The following is a 21,799-nucleotide window of genomic DNA, read 5'->3' on the forward strand; positions in this document are numbered from 1 at the left end:
GCTCCTCCGCGCAGAGTGGTTAAAGCGGCTCCTCTCAAAATGAATATTGTGCAAACCACTTTCGCGCTTACACATTTTGTCGCAGCGTCGCCGCGGGGAAAAACAGCGCGTCACATCAGTTTTTTAGTCCCCGTCGAGTTTAAAGTCGCGTTAACGCGCTTCGCACGCGGAGATTGAACAAGAGATTCTGGAACATTGACCTAATTTATGGCAGCAACAGTTGCACCGTTATTTCCGTCCACGATTTTTGCCCAAGGCTCCACCGTGACATTCAATATCGTCAATTTAATGTTAAATATTTTCGACATTCCTCCGTCACATTTTATATCGTCGCGTTCGCTGTCCGGCAGCCGCCGCGCTGCGTCGCACGTTAAAATTTTCCACCTTCATAGAGAATAATTCGACAATCACGAAACGTTACGATGGGACGATCCAAAGTTCCGAACTAATTTCATTCCAACGTTTCAGAGTTCAGTGAATATTTAAAAATATTTTCGCGGTTACACGGCGATCGTTTAAGCTCGGCGAAGCTTGTCCGTTTGGCAAAATTTTATACGCTCGATTGCTCTCTGTACCAGCTCGGTTTCATTAATAAATTTGCTTCCCCGATATTTGCACCGATAGAAACCCTTCTGTTCGCGAACGTTTTAAATTTACGTGCCGGGAGATCGACCGTTAAATTTTATATTTCCCCGATTACGTTCACTTATGTCACTCGTAAACTAAATTCCGTGTTCGATATCTTCATCCCTCTAAAAGAATCGTTGTCTACACGATGTTCACATTACTCCTCGCGGTATATCCGCTTCAAGTTTCAAACAACAAAGAGAGAGAGAAAGAGAGAGAGAGAGAGAGAGAGAGCGTAGGAGATAGAACGAGGCTAAAGCTCGATCTTAGCTCTTGGTTACTGCCAATCAGAGACAATAACACACGCTCGTTTTAGCCGCGGGGAGAGACGATATCGAGCGCGCTATTTCCGACCACGTCTGTCCGTGATTCAGATATCGGTCTGGAACGGAGCGGAATGGCCGATTCGACCTTGACTCTGATCGTTCGCACACTTTAACGCGCGGCCATACATATGCATGGGATCCACGCCGGGTCGATTCCCGTCCCGGAAGCGTCCCGTGTCTATCCAACGGGACGTATCGATCGCGCTGGTACGATGGCGGCCGGCGCGAGAGAGCGTCGAGGATCGAGGTCGTTGTTTTTCGAGGGTGAGAGAGAGAGAGAGATAAAGAGGGCGAGCGTCGCCGTCGCCGTCGCAGCCGCCACCGCTGCTTCGAGGGGCGAGTGCCCCGCGTTCGATCGCCGGCGCAGCTTATTCGTCCCAATTCGGAAGTCCGTCCGGTGCCGGCCGTCCGGCCGCCACCTCATCCCGACGCGCTCGAATCGCTGCCACCGTTGATCGCGCGCCGCAACATCCGGCGCGGTAACGCGCCTCGAACGGACCTCGCATCCCGCCATCCCTCCCGAGAGGGTTGACGATGCCAAATTGGGCGAATTGGGGCGAGTTGACTCTCGACGATGCGCAGACACACACACACACACACACCTGCGAGATCGCGCTCTGACGCGCCGATATTGCACACCTGAAAGTCTGATTACGACGTACGAGGCGCGGCGATTGGCAGGCGGAAGGCTCGTGCACGCGGCGCTCGCAGCCGCATGATCCGTAACAGGTAATGAAAGCCAGTAATTATGGGCTGCCAATAATTTCGGGTTAATCCTGTCGCGCCCCGAGATGTTACGCGCGCTCCCCGGAGAACAATGGATCCCTTCGAAAGCGCGCGCGCGCGTTCGTCCGGATGGCAGGGGCGCGTTTGTTCAACTTGTTACAAACGCAAATTTATGAATGTTAAGAATTGACATCGACACGCCGTATGCATATTTCATATGCGTCCGTTCATTCCTAGCGATCCGCGCGCGCGGTGTAGCCGATTAAAACCAATAATTATTAAATTGCTAATAATTTTGCGTATTAATTCTGTCGAGGGATGTTACACGGTGAGTAATAATAAACTCGTTTATCGAGAACAAATATTTTCTGGATGTTGAGGATACACGTAGATACATTAAATCTCTCGCGAACGAATTTATCGAGGCTGCTAACGGAAGAATCGATACAGCGCGCCCGTTTTTTCAAGTAGCCGTGCATCTGCAACAGCCGTTGAAAGCCAGCGGCACTTACAAGTTGTGAATAATACTCGGATTAATGCTATCGCGTCCCGTCGATAGACACCGCGTGATGGATGATATTAAATTCACTCGTCGGGAATAGAGAGCCTCGCGGACTTAATACCGATTCGGCCATTATCCGGATTGTTAGAGAGGAACGTTTATTAAATTTAGAAAAATTGAAAAATACGTTATTTGCAGAAGCTACGGGTAAATATTGATGCGCGAGTATAAACGCAACATCGCTGCATCTGGCTGCAGCAGCGGCTAATGGAAGCTCGCGTTTACGAGCACGCTATTACTCCCGACTTAATCCTATCGAGTTCTGCGCCTGTGGTAATTAAGGATCAGTTAATTAATGCTCAAGCTCAAAGACATTTCATTAAATACTCGAGGACGGATCGAATGCGGTTGCGCGTTATTTGAAAGCAACTGCGACATTTGCGGTAATTATGAAGAATCGAGAGATTTGCGTCTATCCGGGGCCATGGAATTAATAACGCGCGATTAAAATCTCGGGGGTGATTTATTTTAATGTGACAATTACAATCGAGCTCCGACGAAGCTTGCACGGAAGAACGCGCCGGTTATTATCCGCGTAAATATTGTTTAAAAAAGAAAAATATTCCATAATTCAAAAACAAATTTACGATCGCGCGACAGAAAATTGTTATAAATTATTACGTTGTTAACATGACAAAATAAAGTCTATTAACATGATAAAGTCATTCGGGATGCTCATTTTTTTCACGATAATTTATTTCGGCGTTATTTACATTTCAAAAATAAAAAGGAATTATTAAAAACGAAGATTTTTAGTTATTGCACAACATTGTGTGTACAAGCTATTCATTAGGGACGTCAAAATAAACGTTCAATGCATTCGCTTTTAACTGCCGAAATTATGTGCACAAGTTATTCATATTTGATGAGAGATACGCGCGCAAAGAGACGATCGTCCCGGTTATCGGCTGTTTGGCTAAATGGAGCGAGAAAGAGAGAGAGAGAGAGAAGAACAAAAAATCAAAAATTTGCAAATAAAAACGATTATGGGAAATCGTGGTCCGCGATAACGAGTAAAGTTTTTCGATTATAACTGAACGGTGCAGCCGTCAGAATCGCGCAATAATAGCCAACTTTTCGTTCTTTTCATCATGAAATATGCATACGTACCGCAAACGTATTGCGTCGCGCAGATGCCGTAAGGCGAAATAAAATGTGTAATATATTTCTTTCTTTCCTCGGTGTCCAGTGAAACCGCAGAATCGAATCGATCTCGGAAAGCGCTCGGATATCTCGCGACGGTCTTATCTTTCCCATCCTTATAAATTCGTTCTCCCGATCCAAATGACTTCACCGTTATTAAACTTCAGAAATAGATGCGCAAGTACGCAATGATGGCGCGGTGGGAATGCCGATGAGAGAATGTGCCCGCCTTCTTTTTTATATTCCACGGAGAAAATTCTATTCTTTAAAAGGAAGCGCTCTCTTTACTAAAATCGCGTCTTAATTAATTCAGCGCGGAACGTAAAGGCTAGGGGCTTTATGCGTAGATAATCCGTCTCTTAACATAAATTATACGAAAATGGCGCTGTGCGTTGTTCGCTTGATTCACCTCTTCGTCCCGCGGTCAATTAACTTTTCAGAGGATCAGGAGATGCATTTAATCTTCTCGCTTTTTAAGAAGTCAATGTAACGTTATTGTGTTTTGAAATTTTCAATTTGGCCGGGGCGCAGCAGAAAATAATTTTATCACGTTTTACGTACGTTTCTGCGCCGTTAAATAATGCGCTTCTCATCAAAATTAAAAGATCATTTTGAATGGCGAAAATGAGGTCGCCCGAAGTAGAGAAGCGTCGCGCGCCGAGGAAAAAAACTTGGCGGAATTTAAAAACCGAGGCTGGCGGGACTTTAAAACGCTTCTATAACGCTTCGCTTTACGACCGTCTTTTTTTTCCCAAAGTTACGTAAATTTTGTGTTTCATTATTTTTTCTCCCCCCACCGCGATTCAAAGCGGTCCTTTTATTTTCACTGAAGAGCGCGCGTGTTGCATAAATTGCCGCAACAGATTTGTAATCGCGCAATTCTATTTAAAGTCTGACAGTTAAGTTAATTTATTGAGAACCGCAGATTTTTTAATTTGAGAAAATTTACGGCGTGTCGTACATGTTGTTATTTCATGCGCGAAGATCATTAAATCGAGAATCGTTTATTGGTGCACGCTGTGCTCGCTCGTTCGCCGTTATACTGTATAAATTGAATATGTGCGGCAAAGTAAACGTAACAAATCAAATTTTCGAGTATAATGTTTACTTGAAAAATAAACAAGGTAACGTTTCTCTTTTATGCATGTACAAGGAGGACGGAGCGGGGAAGAATAAATCCCGATAATCATCGAAATTATAGTGGCGCTCGCGTACACGAGCGTATATCGATCGAGATAATGAAAATTAGTCAATCACGTGTGTTTGCGGGGGATAATTCCTTCAATTACGCGGTACACAAGGCGATGCGCAAATTTATCCGAGGTTTCATACCCAATTTCGGTTGCCGCGCTCGTTCGTCGCCGGGGTGGTCGTAAATTGTTAGTGGTCGGGCTAAATGTGCGAAAAGATTGCGCGGCTAACATAAAAAAAACCGGCCGGCGCAAATAAAAGAAGTCTGTTTATCTCGCGCGACGTATCTTTTGCGTCGCGCAACGCTGCCATTTGTATCCGTCGACATGAAAATATCATCTATTGCCCGTGAGACTACCAGCCGTATTCTACGTGCGTCGCGACCGTGTAATCGTTTAACGAATGCGTTGCAGGAATTCACGTTGACGGAAATACACTATTACGGTACAGCGAAACGCTTGTGCATATTGCAAGAAGAGGTATACGAATCAAAAGTAGTATTTGCTCGGGAGACAGAAAAGAAAACTGCGTATATCAAAATTAATTATTTACAACAATATCTCGTGATTTGAACTCAATCACAAAGTCGTTATTAATCATTGTTTCAAATTGCCTAAAAGTAATGCAGATATTGATTTCATTATTGTGTTATGTTAGACCCTTAACATAACACTAAAAGCTATTCCTTTTGAGATTTGTTTTATTTTTTCCAATTTTCATTTTTTTTGTTCTTTTTTTAAATTTAACTTTTGTGACTTTGCTTAATTGAAAACCTATATATTTAGAAAAAATTTGGCACATAATACAAAATTCAAAAAATTTTGATCTGTGTCACTGTTCTATGGGGATGCCATTGTTTTATGGAGATGCTTTTGACTAGAGAAGTGTGCAGCCAGAGAAAAGTTGTATTTAAATTGATGAAATCATTTTTTTAACTTGGCTTTTTTAAGTTGAAGTAAAAATATACTAATCAAAATAAAAATTTATTTGATTTTAAAAGATGACGTTATTAGCCTTCTTTTAAAGTAAATAAATAAGTTGTTTAATTTAAACAAATAATTTTTTTAATTCAAAGAAAATACTGACAGAAATGTAAGAAATAATTTAGTTATCCTAGTTTTAAAAATATAATTTTTTTTATTTATAAAGAAAAGGTTAGCTTTGTACAATCAAACTATTTTATTAATTTTAATAAAAAAAGCAGCCAAAAATTTTTTTCAAAAAATCGAAGAAACTTTCCTTTAACCGTATAGCAATGCAGAAATTTCTTTGATTCAAACAAATATTTTTTGACTCGAAGAAACTTATCTCTGTGTGTGCCAATTCGAATCAAATTGACTCAAATTGAATTCGATTTGTTTTTAAATAGTTCTCTGCAAGGTTTGTACTCAAATAGTTCAAAATTTTCGAATCATTTATTTTGATTGCTTTATTTATATTTTTTACGAGACCAATCTCGTATCAGCACGTAGCAGTTCTCTTATCTGATTGTTGATTTGTCGATTTCCAAAACTTTTCTATCGTTTCTAAACTTTTCAAAAATTTGTGTACACAATTGACAATCATCTTCGTAAATTTTAATTTGCCATGATTTTATGATCTTATAAAATTTAGAATAAAATTTGAAATTGCTCCATTATATTTTCCTGATTAAGTGATTCGACTTAAAGTACTATCACTTCGATAGTAACGTTATATTTTGTACAATATACATATATTAAACGCTTATCAGTGTAAAACTCTCACACTTATTGTTTAATACATACCATAAATTTTTTTTAAAATTATTTTCTAAAATTCTTGCGATTAATTTTTCTTTTATTAAAAAGGATCTGCTATGTCGTTGAAAATATGTATTTTATTACGTTTAAATTATCATGTAATGTAAATCCGGAAAAATTTTAATTCGCGTTTGATTCGTATTCGAATCAGACAGATTTGATTTCACGGAAAAATTTCAAATTCAATCCAATTCGATTTCAAATGTGTCATCAAAACTCTACTCGATTCGATTCGACTGCACAAATGCTTGAGTCGCACATTTCTACCTCTACCAACTGCATTTCATGTATTCTCTTATTATAATTAGAAAATTAACAGTAATATATTGTTTATTACCGACGCAATTATAATTATACTTTTTTTTATCTCGATACGGCTCTTCGTCCGTAAAATTAGTTTCGTACAAATATATTCGCCGTATCGTATTCAATTACTCTTACAATCAATTTCATTTCATCGACGAAATATCGCAGAACGTGCTATTACGTTTACACGTTGTAAAAATGTAAAACGCACTTCGCGCGATTGTTTACGATATTAAAGAGTCTTTCAGGTACTTGCAAGTTAAAATAGAAATCAATATTTAGCCCGAGGCACGTTACACATGACGCTGCGAACCTCGGTAGCAACTCCGTCCTTTCGTATCCCCTCGTGTCCAAGCAATGTCGTCTCTTTTCTCCCTAACGTCCCCCGCTCCGACGGAAAACTTTGTGCATCCCTAAGAAAAGAATATCGATCCCACGACGCCGAAACGGCGAATTTAGCGGGACTTTGCTAAGAAGGCGAGAGCAAATGTCCTGGAAGAAGGTCTCGCAAAAGCCGCAAAATCACTCCCCCACGACGTAATCCTCTCTTAATTGTCTATCCTACCTCACCGCCGTTCTAGGTCGCCCCTATTATAGAACTAGATATCGCTGATCGACTTGGAGATCAACAGCGATTCACGCGTCTGACGACCAATGTCACGGAAAACGCATCTAGAATTCCAGCGTAACAATGTGGAAATGTCAAAAGGCGCAGGTGGGTTCCGCGTGGGTGATAGCGCGCGAGTTTGTGAGAAGTTGTTATAAAAGTCGGAAACATCTTAGCACGTTTCATTGGTGTTCGATACTGTAAAGACAAGACGTTTTATCTGAACGGGCAGCTTTGCGCCGGCAAGAAATAATTAAATACCCGTTGGAAAATATAGAGTACAAATAAAAGCAGCTCGGAAGGAGCTGCTCCTCTGAATTATATCTCTGTTACGGATATAAGAGAAACTCGCACCTTAAATTTATACTTCATGAATATTCTCGCGAGAGGCGATTTTATATTTTTACGCACACCGAGATTCTTTCCAGCGAAAGAGCAGTAGGAAAAAGTTGCTGAATATCGGTCCCCTAAAAAGTGCCAATTCAATATTTTGCATTTTTACTTCATATAAGCAACACTTAATAACAAAAATAAAAAGCAAATAACGAACAACATAGATAAAAATTTTACAAGTTTTATTTTCTTTTGTGCATGCGCTATCAGCATTTTAGAAACTCAGATACGCTTCATGTAAATTTTTAATCAACTCATACAGCTGATAATAACGTAATTATGCAATTACTTTGAATTGTTATATTTTCATTAAGGGCTTGTTGTAGAATATTTTACATTTATTGCATATACATATTTAAAATTATTACAAAAATTAAATCGATATTTTTATAAATTGTATCAAGCTTCCTAATTTATCACCACCACAAAGCTGATTGTAAAAAAATGATACTAATGTAAGATTAATAAATGATAATAATTAAACTATTAATTTTTATGACTAAAAGTATGTCAATTGCAGAAACAAATTCAAGCCAGTTTTATTTCAGTGTGTTCATATATTTTCATTATTATAATTTAATTATTGAATATTTGATCGCTTTTTCGCTAAATTATTAATAAACTAAATATTAGTTAACGGTAATTCCGTGTATTTTTAATTATTTTAATTCATAAATTTGATATTTTTGAAAACGATACGATTTAAGAAATCACAGGTGCGACCGATTTTTTAAATCACACTTTTCGCAGCATATCACAAAAAAAGCTTATGACAAACTAATTCGATATTATTGAATGTTTAACATGTAATAATAGATAACTGAAACATCGAGTTACAATTTCAAACTTTAATTTGCATCGACAACAGCACTAATACAATGAATATGCGCAATGTGATAAAACATTACTTAAGTAGTACGCATTTGGTAACTCTCCTTTGTATTCAATGAGCGCGTAACGGTAAATAATAATTATTACATGTGCTGTACGGCATATGCGCATGGAGTTTTGCAATAGCGTAAACAAAGATCTGTACGGAGAGCTATTCAGGTTGTTGTTTTCGAGATATTAAATTTCCAAAATGCAATGCACGGAACACAGTTGGCACAATTGGGGGGATAACGCTCTAAAATTACCGACATAACACAAAGCGCGGTGTCTGGCTGATTATTGATTTCGTTGCGTTATTGTGACCAGTTATTCAACCAGTAGCAAGTCAATCATTTTATGTAACGTAACTGGCTGCCGAGCGCGCGTTCCTGGCGGCCACAAAAGCAGTCATACAAATGAATAAGTTCTCTGCGAAATCGAAATGCGGGTGAAACGCGGCTGAATAAAAATAAAAAACAATGCCCATTATCCCGCGAGGTGATTGAGACTTGTTGTTGTGCATGGCAACAAATCGGGATGTCACATGAGGCAATGCACTTTTACAATGGATTTTACGTTTGCTATCTTGTCATTTGCAGAATATAGAATTAGCTAACTATTGAATATTAATTAACCCATTCCCCGCAAATTTGCAACATTTACATATTATCACATTGTAATGTTACGCAATTATTATAGAATTTGCCCATATTTACCCACGCTCGTAAATTGAAATCGATTTTCGGATATCAATTATTTTAATGAATGGTCATACCATTTCAATGATGCTCCAATTGGTAGCACTTAATACTTCGTACCGCTCGTCTTTTAGGAAAATCTATTCAACGTTAACAACAAGCTTCGCCATTTGTCAGCAATACTCGATTTTCGTTCGTCTAGATGGTTAGACTAATGTCCGATCATTGAAGGCGTGTTAAAATAATTTCATTACTCTAGAAATGTACACATACGCAGCTTAAATACATAAATATACTTAAATATATAAATTTTTAAATATACAAAACTCTCCTTGATTATAAAAAATTTTAATTGCAGCATTAAAATTTTTTGTTACAACTTTTATTTGAGGTTTTTAGCAATGGGTCTGTAGAGGTACTAAAACATGTTCCTTCGTCTCAGAAAAGGTTATATCACAAGTGTGGTAAAATCATACAATTCCAAATGAAAATAAAACTTTTATTGAAATTTTTTTCTTTGAAAAAAACTTAATTTTAATTAAAGTTGATTGAGTTAATATAATTCTTCAACTAAATCACGTTAAAGTTAATAGCTTATAAAATTAATTTAGTTGGGCTAAAAGTTATGTGATCAAAGCTAATTAGTTAAAAGTTACGTTGAGATTAAATTAACTTGAATTAAATTAAAAGTTAATTTTGATAAGTATTCGTATTAAAATAGAAATTCGCAAGTTTTTAAAGTTAGGTTGCTCAAACAATTGCAATATGAATTATTAAATTTAATATCTTATTTGTTAGTTAAGTTTATATGAAATAATAAAAACATTCTTTTTATTGTAAAATGTATTTTTCTCTTTTACATAGACAAATTTCTAACGTGGGAGAAAAGTTATTAAATTAAAACTTGTATTTCAAAAATAACTAATTAAAGTAAAAATGAACTCTTTTAAAATTAAAGATTTTATTAGTTTTTTAACTTTATTATTTAACTTGTAACTTTAATTAGTTACTACCCAATCCTGATTTTAATTATAAACGTAATAAAAATTAATGTTGCAATTTCAGCGCATTTGCAGTACGTCCAAGTATCCAAATTCCAATTTAATGCAAGAATCTCGACTGCGTGCTCGTCTAGGCACGCCGATCATTCACGTCTTAAGAATTCACCCTCGCATTCCGACAATAATATGTATATTAATACATGTCATCTATTTCAATTTACATAAAACTTGTGACACGTAACAACCTGTTAGTAGCACTACTGAATCACACCTGATCTCGAAAGACAACGCGTCAAAACAGCGAGGAAAATCCGTGCGGCTGTCAACCGCTTGGAAAATATGGACTCCCCCGGGAGAGGGCTGCAACGATGCGACAAGAACGGGTGGACGTTGTATCTCTTATTGAGCAGGCACACCGTGCGCCCAAAGGTTGACTCGCTGATGAGAGAAACAAACTCGACAAACGGAAAAGAATGTGCCGCGGAAAAACCACCGTCCTACGGGCGTGTCTCTACAGACTGGCTCATAAATCACTTGTTTAAGCAGACCAACGAGCTATCGCGTCCGACGTACAAGTTTGATAAGATCGTCCGTTCGAGGGGCAAGGGAAACGCTTTTATTATTGTTATACGTCGTATTTTATGCACGGCATACAGTGACGGCGAGAAAAGTCTAAGATCGTAAATTGAAAATGGGGAGATTGCGGAAAATCAACGTTTCTGATGACAGAAGCTTTGAAATGCAAGGAGAGTCTCGTGCCGCGCGATTCCCTTGCTTTCGTGCGTTACTCGGTGTCGTTGGAATTAATTTTTTACTACAAAGTGTTCTAGCGAAAAATACAGCGCTCTCAGATTACTGGTTTTATATCAGGTATTTTAAATTCGAAACTGAACGCAGAAGCAAGACCTTTCCATTTCTGTACGCTGGGATGAATTTTTTATCAGCCCAGACAAGACCACTTTATGTTCCCCGCTTTTGTAATCTCGCCCTCGAGGAAATCATGAAAGTGCTGGCATTTGCTTTTAATTAAAACCATTAAAAGCTTCGACTTTTAACGATCCGACAATTTAGCGAATTTGTTAAGCAACTCCTTCCGGCAGTGAATACTATGTACGTATCATTAGACGAGATTAAATTATAAAATCCCTGTTATAGTTAAATGTTTCGATGATACTTGGGATAACAAGAAGCACCGAGTTTTTTTTAATTATACCAAAATTTAATTCAGTTAAATTTAACCTCCTGAGGATTGATTTTTTTTTTACAATTTTAAACTTTTACGATTTTAGAATTTCGTTGACTATGTCGTAGCACAGTTGATTTATGAAAACAATGACGTCACTCCAGAACCGATGTATCGGCTTCCGATCCGGAAGGGTAGAAAAAACTTTTCTTTCCGCATTTGAGCTTCATATTTTTATTATATTTCTAAAATAACTATTTAATGGCATTTGCAACAAAAAAATTTTATAAAAAACCGTTATAAAAATATTAGAACAAAATTCACTTGAATTGTCAAAAGCGGATATATCGGTTTCCGGGTTGGAAGGGTGTAAAAACTTTTCTCCATATTTGAGCTTTATATTTTTATATATTTTTAGGATAACTAATAGCATTTGCAATAAAGGAAACAATTATAAAAACGTTATTATACTTTTAAACATTATTAAAATGAAATTCACTTAGATTGTCAAAAGCATCGATATATCGGCTTTCGGTGTTTTCTAAAGGTTAAATTTACTGCAATTAATATCAATTACGCAATTTTGATTAATTATTGTAGCCAGTCAAGTATCGTAATATGGGTAATTTACTTTGTTAGTCTTGCGTAAGGAATTACCTCAAAGTTGAAATCTGGATATAATTCTGATAGATCGTAAAATATAATTGTTTTCGCGGAATTAATTTGCACAAAAACTTTTTGTTATTTGATAAAAACATGGAATAAATAATAAATAGAATAAATTTGAATTCAACTATCCGCTAACGAAGCTGTAATGGGAAACAATTACCAATGCCGAAAGCTTGTAATTTATAATAAACTTTGGCTATTCAACTTTGAAAGTTCTTCCGCTAAGACAAAGTTAAATAAAATTAACTTGATAACAAGGTTCCATTATTTACACTTTCGGAGTTTAATCCGCCGAAACGCTCTAGCTTTCGTTACTAAATATTGAAACAACTGCTATTTCTCTGTTCTTTGTGCTCCCTTCCACGGTTGGACACGAGACATATTCCAGCAGTTACATTGTATAGACACGAGCCCACATTCCCAGTCATGCGATAGTCTTACTATCATCGTGTCTCTCCGTTCTCTCTGGCTCGCGAGATTGTTGCGCGAATATGGATGAAGAGCGACTTTGCCGGCTCTCTCAAATATTTGCAGGCAAAACTAGACCGCTTAAGTTAAGACGTAACGACGGGAGGAGTTGGGTTGCAGCTGGAGCTGCAGCTCCATCCTGACGAAGCGCGCGGCGCGACGCGTGGCCTAGTTGAAGAAGTAAAAAGCGATAAAGCGAGACAGTGATGTCCATCGACAGCGAGGCGGGTTTTCCATTTTGGACGATATTGTCTACCGCTCTCGCGGTACATGCAGCTATTTGTATTTACATGAAAATCGACTTTGTGCCATTCGGATTGCGCAACGATAGAAACTTCCTCGAAAGCGATTAGTTTTCGATTGCGCGTTGCGTGCAGCATTTCGGATGAAAATGTTTAGTTACCGAAACGACCGACGCAACGCAATCCGCATCAACGTGAATGTCGCTGGTTGTGTTCGACTCGGAGACTCAGCCCGGGGGATAAACTTGGATAGAGCTTGGAACACACAGGCGGCTTTTGACAGCTCTCCCCCACATACGTGTACGTATCCTCTAAAATACGAGCCGGCTTGATAATACGTACGGAATAATTTCGGCGAGAAATACGCGAGAAAGGGAAAATATATTTCGTTATTTTTACAAAATATGTTTTCACGCTGTGTTAACTGTTTATGTTGCCGACATCATAAATCCGGCCACAATAGTTTCTACAATCTACAACCGTGCGTACGCGTACCCATCCCGTATTCTAGTGCCGCGAATTGATGGAAATTTAATATCGATAAAATGACAGCTGTAACTTTATGGAAGTTTAATATCAATAAAATAACAGCTGTGTTATTTAATAGAATTTCAATATTGATGAAAATAAAACGGCGCGCACGCTGTTGTATGTGCGCGGCAATACGGCGAGCCCATTGAAAACTGGACTTTCAAACTTCCCGTAGGCGCAAAGCTGAAAGAGTTAAACGCCACGCGCCGCCGGCGGGTGTTTCCTTCCCCTGCGGAGCCCGTAACGTTTTATTCTGTTGACGCTGTTTATCGATCTCGCTCCGAGGGGCCGTAAACCAGCCCCTAAATCCTCAAAGAAGAAGAAGAAGGAGTAGATATAAAAATAAGAATACGGGCTCTCTTATTCCGAGGCACTTCGCGCCGCCGTCGCCGCGCCGCTACCCCGTCTGATCCAAGGGTGAGTGAAAATCAGGGGAGGGACGGTCGAACGGACGGACGTCCCTCCTGCGCGAATAGAACGTTTCCTCCTTATTAATCACGGTGAGCTACGGCGCACGCTGCAAATATTTTCTAGCAGGCCGGTCGACAGAGAGAGAGAGAGAGAGAGAGAGAGAGAGAGAGAGAGAGGGCTGCTCTCGTCGACCGCCGACACTAAAAATACCCGCATAGTAGTCGGGTGCATTCAATCTTTCACCGTCGCAGATAATTGCCGGCTCATTATATAAAGCGCCGCGCTGTACTTTCCGATAGTTCGCAACGAAAATACGATCCGTCACCGTCATCGTCACCGGCCGCTTTATCATCGCATCGTATCATCCGCGACAAGACCGAGAGAGAAAGAGAGACAAGATGACTCTTTATTTAGAGCGTTTTATTAATCGATACACGGACGGTTTAAACGCGGAAATTAGATCCCGGTGCTAAACGCCGAGGTGAGCCCGCTCCCGCGTCCGGATTTAGCGATTAACTTATTTCGCGCCGTGCGCGAAAGCACGGCCGCGTTGTTCCGCCGCGCGCCGGCTGGAACGATAATGGGATACCGCGCGCTGGCGAAAATGTTGTTTTTCAATCAACGAGCTAAATAAAATTCGCGCGCCTCGCATATTAACCGCCTTTTGTTATTTTCCCTGTTGCTTACCATCTCCCGCCAATTTTTGTGCGCACTTTACAACGGAGTAATCCAGCTTCGACGGATCGCACGCGCTCAATGATTTAAATCTCCCTTTTCATCGGACATCGGTATTATCCATTTTCAATTTTTCATTATAATCGAGGATTACAGACGATCGCGAGAATTGCACCGCGAGCGAGCGAATGAGCGAGAGCGTTCGAGCGTTCGGTCGGCGAGTTTGATTTAATCCAAATAAATTTACACCGGGCGCGGCCCGAGTGCCACGAGACCCTTCACATATGACCCTTTTTCGGGGACTTCCGCGAACACTTTGCAAATTTCAAATCACGTCCGTGTATCTTTCGCGCGCGAACTTTGAAACATAATTTTATCAAACTTCTCGTTCGAAGAAGTGCAAGAACCAGAACCGGTTGCGCACGAAAGGAAGTAGTGCGATTAGAGTTATTCGCGCGAGCGGTCGGGACACTTCAAACAACAGCGATAGTGAAACAAAAGCCAGCAGCAGCAGCAGCGGTCCGGGAGTGAAGCTTACTAAGTTACTGCCAGGAGTCACGCGTCATCAATTTATAATCCCGGTGTCTCCCGCGGTCGTCGACGCGATTCCCGCTCCTCTGAAAATCCCGATCGTCGTTCTGGTAACGAAGTTACAAGTATAAATGCGAGCACATCTCGAGGGCCACGGCGCGAGGACACTCTTTCATTTCGTATTCCGCTCAGGAGCGATAATGGTGGATCAACGCGGCTTCCGGACCGTATCCTAATAAAGAGTGCGATCGGAACTTCGGGACGACCTTGGGACGACGTTATATTCAATATTACCGAACGAGGAAGATGGTTCCTTTTCATCCGTTCGCGGGCGTGACCGGTTTTTCTCTCGATATCTCCCGTGTCACGGGGACGAGAGTGGACGATTGACTTCGTACTTTCATCCGTTTCGCTTTCTTGCAGGTCTCTCGGCCGTCTCTCGGCCGTCTCTCGGCCTTATTTTCCCACATTGCGCGGGCCATTACAAAATTGAAAGTAAATATCCTCAGGGTGTAATGTTAACCATCCTCGTTAACGCAATAACAAAAGTTCTCGGTGAGATTTATGTGCTCCGGAGGAATCTCGTTTTCCAGTTTATACCGAGCTCTTTTGCGCCACCGCGTAAAATCTCAGCGGAACAAGTCGCGGTACAATTTTGACTCTCCGCCTCGACTTTATCTTACCGAAACTTTCCAAAAGTGGAGGAAGATTTATAAGGCGGAAAAGAGGCTCTTTCCGGATACGTTATACTTTCCGCGATGTTTTTAGAGCGAGAGGATAACAGAAATACTTAACAGAAATACTTAATCTCTTCGCACACGATTGAATACATGCTCACAATCTGTCTTTCTTGTAATATAGGGGAGAGTTGCCAAACGCCTACTACTTGAACTATTTTTTGTTACATTTTGCATTTGGTGTTGTTTTTGATACAAACCAAAGTTCCTTGTTATCAGCTATATGAGTCGATGAAAAATGTACATTAAATGTGCTTGATTTTCTAAAACGCTGATAGCGCGCATAAAACAAAATAAAATTTGTTAAATTTTTGTTTATGTTATTCATTTTTTTAAATTTTTATTTTTGTTATTAAATGTTATTAAATGTTGCTTATATGAAGTAAAAATGTAAAATATTGAATAGGTACGTTTTAAGAGACAGGTACGCATTCAGCAATTTTTCTCTATGTAGGATGAGTTTCGAAGGTTGGTCTTTGATATTTTGTAAGAAATTTTATTCTGAACAAAAAGTTTTCTATAAACTCGCAAAATGTTTCTTTAAAAAGTTAGCATTCAAAAATTTGTGGAATTCCGGCTATTTTATATGGTATATTTATAAAGATCAGAGAAAGTAAGAGTTTTATAACAAAAAGTTGTAAACAAAAGTTTAAAAAATTAAATTATCTTCTAAATGAGATAAAAATAATTGTAGTACATTTTCTAGGTTTTTAGGTAACCAGTTTCAAATGTACAAAAAAGCGTTTTTTCCGACTATCGAAAGTAGAACTTTTTAAAAATATCTTTACCTACGTTGTAATGATCTTAATTAACTTTTAATGTTTAATGTGTAATTTTTAAATAAAATGAAATAAAAAGAAAATAAAACTTCTTGATAAATTTCTTGGAAAAAATCAATCGATAATGAAATCCTTGTTCTTTCATAAAAAATAAAACAAATCTTCTGCTTAAACCAAAATAACATTGTAACAGAAATATAGAGAAACTAAAAGTCTTTAAAATGTCCTGCTTCATCTTCAATTTATTTTCGACATCGAGTACCTAGTGACCGATCCGGTTGCCTCACGGATTTTCTCCCGATTTAATTTTAGTCGATCGAAAGCTGTGTTTATCCGTTGGATTAGATGTTCACGAGACTCTATTGATTTCATTTTCTTTTCATTTTCTTTTCTTTTGTTCTTCCTTTCATCCTTTCATGGTGATTAGTTTTCATGGTAATTACATTTTTTAGTCAAATAACTAACAAACAATATAAATATTAAAAATTAGCTAAGGCCGTAATAGTATAAATAAAAAATATTTTTCAAAAGTTTTACCCATCAAATATATATAGTCAAAAGACACTTTTTTCGTACATTTGAAACTGGTCATCTCAAAATCTGTTCAACGTACTACAATTTTGATCTCATTTGAAAGATTTAATTTTCTGTAACTTTTGTTCGAGTGATGTAATTAATCTAAATTTGATTATTTAGTAAAACATAATTAAGGTTTATAACTCGAACACTCTCATTAGATATTAGTCCGCGGTACCATTGTTTTCATGATGTTGAATTTATGCACGCAAGAACATAATTACTGATTGAGCGTACACTTGACATAAATAGTCGGAGAACTGAACCCTGTTATTGGTTTTTAATGGCACTGGAGAGGACCCGAAGCACGGATTGAAACATACGCGCTTTCGATTTCATAGTGTGTAATTATAGAAATGTAAATACATATTCAGTGATTCACGCAAAAAAAACAGCGTTTGTTCAGCTGGGCAATTTTGTTCAATTTTGTTTAAATATTTTTTATTAAAAAACTTATTTTCTCTGATATTTGTAAAAATAAATAAAGTAATCACGATTCAAAGGTTTTTTTAACTTTCGAACTAATTTTTTAACGAAGCATTTTTCAACCTATATTCCTAGGAAATTTTTTTGTCAGGATTAAATTTTCTACAAAATTTTAACGTCTGACCGGGATACTCGGAAACTACCCTCTATATATTGTATACATATTTTTATAAACTGGTCAAAAAAAATATATACACACATTATTTATATAATCTAAGACGCTGCGCACAACAGAGAACTATTAGATATTAGGAATTGAAATTTTAGAATCAGAGTTTTCTTAATGGACGCAATAGATAAATAATAAGTTATGTTATACTTTGTACAACACATTTATATTTTATTCAAATCCATTATGCGTTACGTTTAATAATTTAATTCCATTAAGAAAACTGATTCTAAAAACTGATTTTAATGCCCATTCCTAATATCTAATATCTATTGGGCGCAGAACCTGGGAGAAATATTAAATATTCCCGCAATATAATAAATTTCTTCTCTTTCCCTTCTCCCCTCATTTATTCTTGCATGTCTGACACTTGTTTCAGCGAGATACGCACGTAATTCGAGGCTGCCCGTTTTATAAAACACGCAGCCTTTTCACTCATCGCGTACGCGAGCGAAAAATCTCTTTTTTTTTATTCCTTTATTACGGCACGTTTTTAAGGGTAGTCCGTTCACAAATGCAGGACTTTTGCAGCCTCAGCAAAACGCTATCATTTCGCAGACCGTGCATCCCAATTTAGCGTGTCCTGTTTGAAACAAGAACGTGTTGTCGTCGCGCGGCGCAAAACGAGCCACGATTATCAAGTATCTGTGAGTTTTCATTGTATGCACACGAGGTATACCGTTAATGCAGGAGAAATTCCTTTTGAATGACGTTTCGCAATTCTGCTGTAATTTACGAAGAAATTAAATTACATTACATATATATATACATCAGAGTCTAAGAAGTAAGAAAAGAAAATGGAGTTAATGTAAAAGTAATTGCAACTGCGTGAATTTTCACCGTGAATTAGTAATCTGCATGTTTAAATAAAGAAAATTGAATTGTAAATTTTGTTACTTTGAGATAGGGAATTTAATCTAAAGCAATAAAAGACTCTTGCAAAATTGTCTATTCAAGAATCCTTTGTTTTAAAATTAGTTTGTATTCTTTCATGTTGGTATTTTATACTATTATTTTATATTATTGATATATCAAGATGTACCCCAAACCCTTTATATAGAATAAAGACATGTCTATACAGCTGTAAGATTTTGGTACAACTGACTTTTATTCATCTGAAAATTCTCAGGTACCTGTATATTAATAAGACTGTTACAATTAATATTTGGAATAATAAAAATTGAAATGGAAAAGTTATGGAAATTTTTTAATTCTGAGATAGAAATGTTTTAAATTAAGATTTCTCGCAGACGTAGTATTCTTTTTGAAAGCTTTGAATAACGCTTCAAGAATGCTGTCACATAGTATTGTGATTCTACTTGAATGATAACTATGGTAAAAAAGTTATTAGCAATTTTCACATAACAAAAATTTACAGTTAAACTGTTATTTATTTATGATATCAAAAAATGAATATTTTACAAGATTGATATTTCATCCTTTAAATCAGAATGTAATCAGGAATTTTCAGTATTACACTTTTTACAGAATAATGAGAAATATCGATTTATGCAGGCGAAACCATTCGGTGTTACTTTTGAAAAATGAGAAGTGTTGTCTTCTTATCTTCTTGGGAGATTTAAAAGCAATATCATTTTTTTTAATAAAAAAAATTGCAATAAAATTTAAAGATTACATTTACATATTTTTCAAATTTGCAGCATTGAGACGAAATAAGTTTGTAACAAATTCTTGGAACTTCATGTATTTTATAATAATGTAAAAATATTTTTATTTGTGTACTTTTAATTATAAAATAATACGCTTTAGAAGATTAAAATATCTTAAAACAAGACTAAAAAACTGATGGAAAATGCTCTTTATTTGAACGTTCTCTTATCATCCTGGAGAAATTGCTAAAAATGTTTGGTTCTAAACTATGAATGATATCTCATTTAATCATTCTAATCTTAACAATGGATTTATGTAACATTTAAATATTTAATTTTCAAAAGTAATTTTAAATGTAAATTGATATACCTTAGTAGATTGAAACACCTTAAAATAAGATGAAAATCTGACGTCAACTGCCATTTATTTCTTATGTATTCTTGCGTTATTCTCGAGAAATTGTTAAAATCTGATTCTAAATTACAACGGGTACTTCATTTAATCATTCTAATCTTAACAATGGATTTACATAATGTTTAAATATTTATTATGCAAAAATAGTTTCAATTGTGCGTCGTAAATCAAGATGCTTTAGCGGACTAAAGTACTTTTAAAACACAATTGGAAAACTAATGTAGAATGCTATTATATTTATTTTTGTACGTTCTCCTGCGTCATCCTTGAGAAATTGCCAAAAACGTCTGGTTTTAAACTACGACTCGTGCCTCATTTAATCATTCTAATCCTCCAGCAATGGTTACGAGTACACATCCGCGTGGAATCGTTGCGCTTTAAATTTAATGCTGAGCATTTGTAGGGTACGGCCAATCCTATTTCACTGACGTCTGCTTGCGGAAAACGTTCCGGCGACGATACCTCTCCGATCCCGTTGCCCGGAGTTGTCCCGAGTAGTCTCGAAATCACATCGCAATCTCAGCGGCTTAATTAATAGGGCGAGAGGTGCAAGAAGAGGGTCGATATGCGAAGTGCGTGGGTTATGCCAGCTCGCTATGAACCATCCCGCCATTTAATGTTCGCGACGAGACGGGGGGGCAAACCGCGCATACTCTACGGCGTGTGCGGCATATTACCGTAACATTCCTCAGCACGCATCGCTTCCTCGCGAAATTGTTACTTTTCCGTAAAATAATTCCGCACGGGTACGCGAACAATTAAATAAATTGTTTTGTCTGCCAACGCGCGTACCAACTTAGAAATTAAACAGCTTTTCTCGGAAATCGCGCTTGTCAAAGACGCGGCTCGACAATTTTCTAGCGAGTCTCACTGAAACCCCTTTAGATCAATTCGAGGAAATAGAACGACGGGCGTTTGTATTAATGTTTCGCGGCTGGTGGTGCATCGGGTTGCCTTTACAAGCGTGAAAGCGCTTAAACCTTCGAGGCAGGAGATTCGCGCGATACACACGGGTGGATAACTTACTTTCCCCTATTTCGAGAGAATTCGACTTAAAAGCTGTCTTCCTGCGAAGCGACGTAAATACCGCCGCCTGTTATACGTTTCAAGTGATTCGCAGACGCCGGGACGTGTGAAAAGGGGGGAAAGCTTTAACAGGTAGCGGTACACACACGCGCGCGACGAAGCGAACGTGTGTACCAGTCGAGAGATACTCACAAGGAGATCGCTAACGATGGTACTTAAGCTGCGTCTTCTTCCCCCGATGCTCTCCTATCCTCGCACAGCGAGGATCCATTGAAGAGAAGCACCACCGTGGTCCCCTCCGTGGTCTCGCCGCCGCTCGCCACGGCCCGGGAATTCAAAAGCCCATTCACAAAGCGAAGTCCCGCAAAGGGGTGCACATGGTCCATGGCCAGAGCATCGGTCCCGCACACCGGTGCGACACGTAATGAGCGTCCCATGCATGAAGCGACTACCTATTCTCGTCGTAGAAAGGGAAGAACGGGAAGCCTTTTCAGTCACAGCCTCTCCGAAATGCTCCTCCTCCTTTTCTCAATCTCGCTTGCGCGCAAGATCTCTTCGGGGTGCGGAAGGACTCTCTACCGCGGCTCTTTCAAGTCGCCGCCGCTGTGCGCACATGTTCCGCTCCGCGCCTCCGCGACATCCCCGCGCGGTCAGCGCGAGGACGGACGACCGGCGGCGGCGGCAGCGGCGGGGTTGCTCCGCTCCGGACGTGTGACGGGTAACGGGACGCGGGTGACCACTAACCACCACCACCACCACCACCACCACTACTACCATTCCAGCAGCGCGATGACGATAACGGTTCTCACGCCGGAATCGGAGCGAACCGAACGCTTCGGCGCTCGGTATCGAACTGACTGAGCAAGCCAGCAGCTCTGGCCACCAGCTCACTCCTACTCTCTTACGTACGGGACGTGCGACGCCGCGCGCTCGCTATCGCGGCGACGAAGAGAGAGCGCGGCGGGCGAGAGCGCGAGTCCGTCCCGGGGAAGCCGAAAGCACCAGCGCGCGCGCCAGCAGCACCAGAGGGTAGGCCAGATCATCCCCCTACCTACCGCCC

General features: G+C 38.9%; 1 protein-coding gene across 4 annotated transcripts in view; it reads right to left on the reverse strand.

The window, feature by feature from the left end:
* The window catches only part of LOC105199646 (retinal guanylyl cyclase 2), a 65,444-nt gene extending 43,872 nt beyond the window's left edge, over positions 1 to 21,572 (reverse strand). For 3 of the 4 annotated variants that reach the window (XM_011166834.3, XM_039452342.1, XM_026134543.2), the window contains exon 1: positions 20,932 to 21,572. The gene's annotated coding sequence lies outside the window, so the exon portion shown is untranslated. The remainder of the gene's footprint in view (positions 1 to 20,931) is intronic. The other variant, XM_039452341.1, reaches the window with a different exon arrangement.
* Between the last annotated feature and the right edge of the window lie 227 nt (positions 21,573 to 21,799).

Source organism: Solenopsis invicta, chromosome 8 (genome assembly GCF_016802725.1).
Source record: "Solenopsis invicta isolate M01_SB chromosome 8, UNIL_Sinv_3.0, whole genome shotgun sequence".
Classification (NCBI taxonomy): Eukaryota; Metazoa; Arthropoda; class Insecta; order Hymenoptera; family Formicidae; genus Solenopsis; species Solenopsis invicta.